An 8,004-nucleotide genomic window follows, 5' to 3' on the forward strand; every position below is an offset into this window, starting at 1 on the left:
ACCTTCTTGGGGGTAAAGGGGACCCTCCTTGGAGGGGGCAGTGTCCCATCTCACACCTCCTTCCTCTCCTATCCTCCCTGCTCTGCCCCCTCCATGGAGGGTCCCTGTCCCTCCTGCCCTAAGCCCTTCATGGAGGGACCGCTAACCCCAGTCCTTCCCTCTCCATGGAGGGTCTCCAGTGCCCCCTGTCCTGCCCCCTTTATGTAAGGTCCCCTGTCCTCCCTGCCCTGAACCCTGCATGAAAGATCCCCTGTCTGCTCTGGCAGACCCCGTCCGTGGAGGGTCCACTGTTCCACCTGCTTTTCCCACTCCATAGAGGGGGCAGGACAGGGGGCACCGGAGACCCTCTGCCCTGCCCATCCCTGAGATTCCCATGTCCCCACTCTCCTGTCCATCCATGGAGGGTTCCATGACCCAATGCCAAGCCCTGTTTCTTCCATGGAGGTGGTCCTGTCCCTGCTGCTCTGCTTCATCGATGGAGGGTCCCCTGTTTTTCTGTCCTGCCACATCCAGGAAGGATCCACAATCCCCCCTCCATGGAAGGTCCCCTTCCCCCTGCCCTGTAACCTCCATTGGACAGTCCCCTACCCCCTGACTATACCCTCCATGTAGAGTCTCTTACCCCCCCCTACCTTATACCCCCCATGGAGGGTCTTCTGTCCCCCATACCCTGCACCCTCAATGGAGGGTCTTCTATTTCCCTGCCCTGTCCCTCACTCACCGGCCTCTGAGAGGTGTGTGCTCAGGTCACCAGTGTTCATCTCTCCTGCCTCCAGGCCATGTTCCCACTCTCTGTACCTGAAGTACATCTCACCCTCTTCATCTGTATGGATTCTACCCCCTCAAATATAATTTTAAATGCCAAAAATAACAGTGAACTTTAAAATATATAAACCTGATCATGTCATTCCCCACACAAGGGCCCTTTACTCACCCGTCCTCTCCTGCACCCAGCCAACCTGGTTCTCCCTGCCCGGGGGCACTTGCTGCCCCTTTGGTGGTGGCTTCCCCTTTCTCCATGTGGCCAGCTCTGTCTCAACAGCCGAGTCTGAGTTTAAATATGACAAGATCTTGGGGAGCTCTTCCTGAGCCTGCAGGGGAGTCACCCTGCAGTGGCCCCAGCCCAGCCTGGTGGGGTGTCATGTGGCAACAGGTCACAGAACTAAGACAGGTCACAATGGTAAGGCAGGTTACAGAGGTAACCTGGCAACTGTCCTGGGTTAGGCAGGTGGTGAAGTTAACCAGGTGTTCTTTGTTTTTAAATCAGTGATTGGACATTTATTGAGCACCAAATCCCAGACCCTGTACTGAAAGTGCAGAAGTTGTGGCCCCACTCTGAGGTCCTGGCTCTCAGTGACCAGGTGTTCTTGAAAGTGGGAAGTGGGCAGGAGGGTGGATCAGGGATGCCATGGCAGGGACTTAACACACATTGCTGGCTTTGAGGCTAGAGAAAGGGATCACAGACCAAGGTTTTCTGGAGGCCCCTGACAGCTGGCAGTGCTTAGGCAGAGACATGGAACAGAATGGTCCCATGGGAGCAGATTCTGTCAGCACCCATGAGCAGGGGTCGGGCTGGGTCTCCCAGGGCCTACAGGGAGGAGCACAGCTCAAAGCATCTGCCTCGGGTTTCTACCCACAGCACCTGCCATCACTCTTCCATTTGAGGTCATTTGTTAGGGCAGCAACAGAAAACCAAGGCAGTCCCTGTTGCTTCCTAGTCACAGCACCTAAGCGTTTTCTTCATGGCTCTGAGTATTTTCTCAAATAAAGTGTAGTTCTTGTTCACCTGTCTCCCAGCTCCTCACAGCACCTGAGAGGTAAACTGTGAAGGCCTGCCTCCAAGACCCAGGTGCAGGGAGGGCCACAGGAGGAGCACATGTGTTCAGTGAGTTTGGGACTGAAGGGCTCTTTTCTGATTTCATAGAATGTGATCTATATACTAGAGGCCTGGTGCACAAAATTCATGCACAGGAAGGGGGTGTCCCTCAGCCCAGCCTGCACCCTCTCCAATCTGGGACCCTTTGACAGATGTCTTACTTCCTGTTTAAATGAGCAGTCGGATATCCCTCTCACAATTCAGAACTGCTGGCTCCCAACTACTTATCTGCCTGCCTTTCTGATTGCCCCTAACCACTTCTGCCTGCCAGCCTGATCACTCTTAACCACTCCCCTGCCAGCCTGATTGATGTCTAATTGCTCCCCTGCCAGGCTGTTTGCCTCCAACTTCCCTCCTCTGCCGGCCTGGTCACTTTTAACTGCCCCCTCCTTCAAGCTTGATCACTTCCAACTGCCCTCCCTTGTAGGCCTGGTCCCTCCCATCTGCCCTTCCCTGCTGGCCATCTTATAGTGGCCATCTTGTGTCCATATGGGGGCAGCCATCTTGTGTGTTGGAGTGATGGTCAATCTGTATATTACACTTTTACTAGATAGGATAGAGGCCTGGTGCATGAGTGGGGGCTGGCTGGTTTGCCCTGAAGGGTGTCCTGGATCAAGGTGGAGGTTCCTTTGGGGCATAGGGCAGCCTGGGCGAGGGGCCTGTGGTGATTTGCAGGCTGGCCATGCCTCCGGCATGACCCAAGTGGAGGCCCTGGTATCTGGGATTTATTTTCTTCTACAATTGAAACTTTGTATCCTGGAGCGGAGCCAAGCCTTCTGCCTGCTCTGTGGCTGCTTCCATTTCTGTTGAGATTTATGTATCTTCTACAATTGAAACTTTGTAGTCTTAAGCAGAGGCCTGGGCTGGCCCGGTGTGTAGAAAGCTTGGCTTCCTCCATTGCCGGGAAAACCCAAGCCTTCCTCCTGCTCTCTCTGTCGCCACAGCCATCTTGGTTTGGTTATTTTGCATACTTGCTCCTAATTGGCTGGTGGGTGTTGAAATATGGTAGCAATCATACTTGGGTAAAAACTGCTGTTTGAATTTTAACCCTACTATTCTGACTTTGACCTTCACTTACTTGCTTAAACAATAGGGTAGTTACAGGATATTGATTCCCACTGACTCAGTAGCTTCAGGGGTAGAAACTATAGATAACCTTTGGAGATTAACCACTGAATTCTGCTTCTGCAAGATAGGGCCACATTCCAATGTCTAGCAGGATGTGACAGGGAACGACCCTGTGGGCTGACCCCAGTTTTTAGAATATAGTCTTTAGGATTTAGAATTTAGAACAAAGGAAAATTCCTGTGGTTTGAACTGTTGCAGAGTTCCCAAGGGGTTGGATGGTGCAGGGGGAGAGTTTGGAGAGACTTGCTTTGTTCATCGCTCGATGGGCCTAGGGAGGATGAATTCAAATTCTAAGCAAGGTTACAGGCAGAACTTTTATTTTATTTTTTTATTTTTTTTATTAAAGAGCCAGCCCTATGTGCACCTAGTGGTTATCTTGATGCTGGCCTTAAAAACAATACAGTTCTATCCAATTGAAAAAGTGCACCTGGCATGGTATTGAGATTGTGGGCATGTCTGGTCTCTGGCCTACAAGTCAGACAGCAACATTTTGTCTAGGAAGAACAGCAGAAAATTTTAAACAAAATTTGTTGTAAAATAGGGGTTTTCCTTCTCAGAACCTTTAAAAAGAACTACCTGCACCAAAGCAGTGCAGTCGTGTGGAGTCCGCCTGCGTGTGGTGCTCTTGCGGCTGTCCTGGCCAGATATTTCAGGCGTGGCTTGTGGGTGTAGCAGGGTTATGGCTAATTTGCATATTATTATTTTATTAGATAGGCTATACAGAGGTAATATGCAAATTAGGCCAGGACACTATAACAGTCATGACCAGTCAGAAAGAGGCTGTGTGCACAGGTGAGGCCCAGAGTGGAGACAGAGACATAGGGCCTGAACTGCAGCGGCTTGGGTCATCCTGGAGCCAATACTGACAGGAGGGCTGCCTTGGAGCTGACATCGACAGGGGGGCCACCCCAGAGCCAACACTGACTGGGGGCCTAGGGCAGAGACTGACAGGAGGGCCTGGGGCTGTTCCAGCTGCAATGCACCAGCAATCTCACCTCTGCGCGTGAGCTACAGAGAAAACAGATGTTTTCTGTCCTCTAATTGGCTAAGCTCCTAGTAAGCCACTTGCAGTGTTCTTGGTAACTTGGGTAATAAGAATCAAAGACAGTGATCTAGGGTTTTTTACCACATTCCTGGAGGAAAAAATGAAGGTCCACTGCTGAAGAGGCTAAGAAATGTCATCCTGCCCTAGCCAGTTTGGCTCAGGAAGGCAGGCAGGTGAGCAATTGGGAGCCAGTAGTCCTGGATTGTGAGAGGGATCCCAGATTGGAGAGGGTGCAGGCTGGGCTGAGGGACACACCCCTCCCCTGTGCATGAATTTTGTGGACCAGGCCTCTACTGTTAAATATAAGTGACAAGAGCAGACATCTTTGCCTTGTTCCCAGTCATAGGAAGAAATTCAATATTTCACCATTAAGAATAATGTTAGTGTTAGGATTTTTGTAGATGTCCCTTATCAGGTTGAGGAGATTTCCTTCCAGTTCTAGTTTGCTGAGAATGATTTTGTTTATTTGTTTTAACCAGGAAGGAGTATTAAATTTTATCACATTCCTTTTCTACATCTATGGAGGAACATGTGACTTTCTCTTCTTTAGTCTGTCAAAAAAGGTGAATTATGTTGAGTTTCAATGCTATACCAACCTTATATTCCTGAAATAAGTCTTAAAGTGCATGTGTGTGTGTGTGTGTGTGTGTGTGTGTGTGTGTGTTTAATGTATTGTTGGATTCATTTATTTGCCAAAATTTGCCATACTTTTGTTACAGTATCTATGTTCATGAGATATGTTGGTCTGTAATTTTTATGTAATTTATTTGTCCAGTTTTGGTATCAGGATAATGATGGCCAGGAAATTTCCCTTTCTCTTCCATTATCTGGGGTTGTGAATAATTGATATTATTCCTCCTTAAATGTTTGGTAGAATTTAGCAGTGAAGTCATCAGGAACTGGAGTTTTCTTTGTGGGAAGGTTTTTAACTATCAATTCAATATATTTCATAGATATATGATTATTTCACATTATCTGTTTCTTCTTTAGGTAATTTGTGTATTGCAAGGATTTATCCATTTCATCTAAGTTATTGAATCTATTGGCATAATACTGTTTATAATATTCCCTTTCTTAGAATTTTAAAGTCTGTAGAATCTATAGCAACATCTCCATATTCATTCTTAATATTAGTTATTTGTGATTTAATTCCTCTCAAGTGTATTGAGAGTTGTTTTATGGCTCAGAGCATGGTCTATCTTGATGACTATCACAAGTGCATTGGGAAGGCATGTATACTGCTGGTTGCTGGGTTGAATGTTCTATAAATGTCAGGTCAAGTTGGTGGGTAGTATTGTTCAAGTCTTTTATCTTTTTATGGATTTGCTGTTTACTTGTGCTATAAATTAGTGAGAGCGAAGTGTCAAAATGCCCACCTAAAAACTCTGAATTTGCATATTTCTCTCTTCAGTCATGAAGCAGTCTTTGCTTATGTATTTAAACCTGTCTCATTATAATTGTTGTGTCCTGTTGATGAATTGAACTCTTTGACATTTTGAAATATTCCTCTTTATTCCTTTATTGATTGTTCTGAAGTTTACTTTATCTGATAGTAAAATAGCTTTCTTTCTTTCTTTTTTTAGATTCTTGAGAGAGAGGAAGGGAAAAGGAGAGAGAAACATCAATGTCTCCTTCATGCCTCCTACCAAAGATCAAGCCTGCAACCATGTGCCCTGGTTGGGAATTGAACCTGCAACTTTTGGTGCAGGGATAATGCCCAAGCCACTGAGCCACACCAGCAATGGCAAAATAAGCTTTCTTTCTATTAGTGTTATCATAATACATTTTTGTCATCTTTTTCTTTTTAACCTATTTGTATCCTCATATTTAAAGTGCATTTCTTGCCGAAACTGGTTTGGCTCAATGGATAGAGCGCCGGCTTGGGGACTGAAGGGACCCGGGTTCAATTCCGGTCAAGGGCATGTACCTTGGTTGCGGGCATATCCCCAGTGGGGGGGAGGGGGGTGCAAGAGGCAGCTGATCGATGACTCTCTCTCATCGATGTTTCTAACTCTCTATCTCTCTCCCTTCCTCTCTGTACAAAATCAATAAAATATATTAAAAATAAATAAATAAAGTGCATTTCTTATAGACAACATATAGTTAGTCTTGCTTTTTCATCCAATTTAACAATTTCTGCCTTTTGATTTAAATGTTTAAACATTTACATTAATGTTTAATATGGTCAATATGGTGGGCTAAATCTATCTTCTTAATATTTGTTTTCTATTTGTCTTATTTGTTCTTTTGTTCCCTTTTTCCTTCTTTCCTACTTTTTTTAGACTTTTTAATTATTCCATATCTTCTCTACTGTGGCTTATTAACTAAATCGTTTTTTACTTATTTAGTAGCTTCTCTAGGGTTTATAATATACACTTTTTAAAAAATATTTTTTATTAATTTCAGAAAGGAAGAGATAGATAGATACATCAATGATAAGAGAGACTCATTGATGGGCTGCCTTCTGCACACCCCCACCGGGGATTGAGCCCGTAACCCAGGCATGTGCCCTTGACCGGAATTGTACCCGGGACCCTTTAGTCCACAGGCCGATGCTCTCTCCACTGAGCCAAATCGGCTAGGGCTGTAATATACACTCTTCATTATCATAGTCTATCTTCAAATAATACACCACACTATGTAGAGTGTGAGAACCTTACAACAATATACTTCTAACTCCTCATTTACACTTTGTACTACTGTTGTCTACATACAGCTTTGGCTGATTCAAGTGTATGTAACTATGTCCATGATCAATAGTCCCACAACACAGCAACAGGGCCCACCAAATAGGGCAAAGAAAGAAATGGAATATAATGTCCCATGTTAGTAATATTATTTAGGGAGAGACTGACTGCAGAGTCACAAATTAATCAGAACAGCCACCAACCAGCCTTATCCCTGGATCAGGTGCTCAAGGGCCTTTGTTGCACCAAGCATTGGCCTTTTATTTGCTGGGTCATGGTAGTGTCTAGGAGAGGGCCAGGCACTTCCAGGGCTAAGACAGGGAGAGGGAAGGTAAGGTTCAGGACAGTAGTTGTTTACTAAGCAATTTAGAAGTAATTCGGTATTTTAACACTGGTTGGCCATTCAGATGCACACCAGTTGTGTTTATGTCCTAGAGGTAGTGAAGTACCCCCGACACATACTTCTTTATGGAGTCTCCAACAATTTATGGCATGTTTGCTAATACAGTGTGAGAGAATTCTCTGGGGCACAAGAAGAGGTTGATCCATCAGCAGAGTCAAACATAGGAGGCAGAGCAGAAAGAAAAGAGCTTACAAGTGTCTTATAAATCAATAATGGCCGGTATTTTAGTACTTGTCATCTATCTCTACACCTCTTAGCAACCTTTTGAATGCACTATTTTCTCAATCTATAGATGAGGATTAGGAGGTAAGATCAAGAATTTGCCTAGGGTCATATGGCGAAGAACCTATATTATATCTATGACTCACTCCATTGCTCCTTTTGATCAAGGTTTTTTTCCTTCCAATATGTGAAGAATTTAGTCACTTAAAAGGGTTTAATTTGCACTAGTGTTAGTGATACCGAAGAAAGCCCAGGCTCATGCCTCATGTCTCTATTCCTGACACCTCCATTAATTACCTTTCTCAGTCTACAGTGGGAATCATGGCTTGAAGCTGGAGGAACAAGATGGGTTACTAAAGCCCCATGCGTGTGGGAAATCCACTTCCTAAATACTTAGCACTCAAGCAACCCAACTCCACATCCCTTCATTGGTGCCACAGAAGTGATCCTAAGGCAGGACGCCCAGAGCCTGCAGCCTTTCCTAATTCAATATCATCCATGTGATATGGGTAGCAGCGCTTTAAACTGAAAGTGGCTCCTGCCTTGTATTACTACATCAAAGGATCAAAAATAAAGTGAGTTTACATTTTCTATTTAGGGTAGCATCCTTTCTCTTATGTGGCCTTACTTGTTTTTTGAGTGG

At 45.1% G+C, this 8,004-nt stretch overlaps 1 long non-coding RNA gene across 1 annotated transcript in view; it reads left to right on the top strand.

Annotated features, from left to right (window-relative positions):
* LOC123652789 overlaps nucleotides 1-7,710 on the top strand; it is a 9,093-nt gene extending 1,383 nt beyond the window's left edge. The window contains exons 2-3 of the long non-coding RNA XR_006742280.1: nucleotides 1,946-1,950; nucleotides 7,700-7,710. This is a non-coding gene — a long non-coding RNA (uncharacterized LOC123652789). The remainder of the gene's footprint in view (nucleotides 1-1,945; nucleotides 1,951-7,699) is intronic.
* Nucleotides 7,711-8,004: the final 294 nt, after the last annotated feature.

The sequence above is a fragment of the Pipistrellus kuhlii genome, unplaced genomic scaffold, assembly GCF_014108245.1.
Source record: "Pipistrellus kuhlii isolate mPipKuh1 unplaced genomic scaffold, mPipKuh1.p scaffold_m20_p_2, whole genome shotgun sequence".
In the NCBI taxonomy this organism is placed as follows: Eukaryota; Metazoa; Chordata; class Mammalia; order Chiroptera; family Vespertilionidae; genus Pipistrellus; species Pipistrellus kuhlii.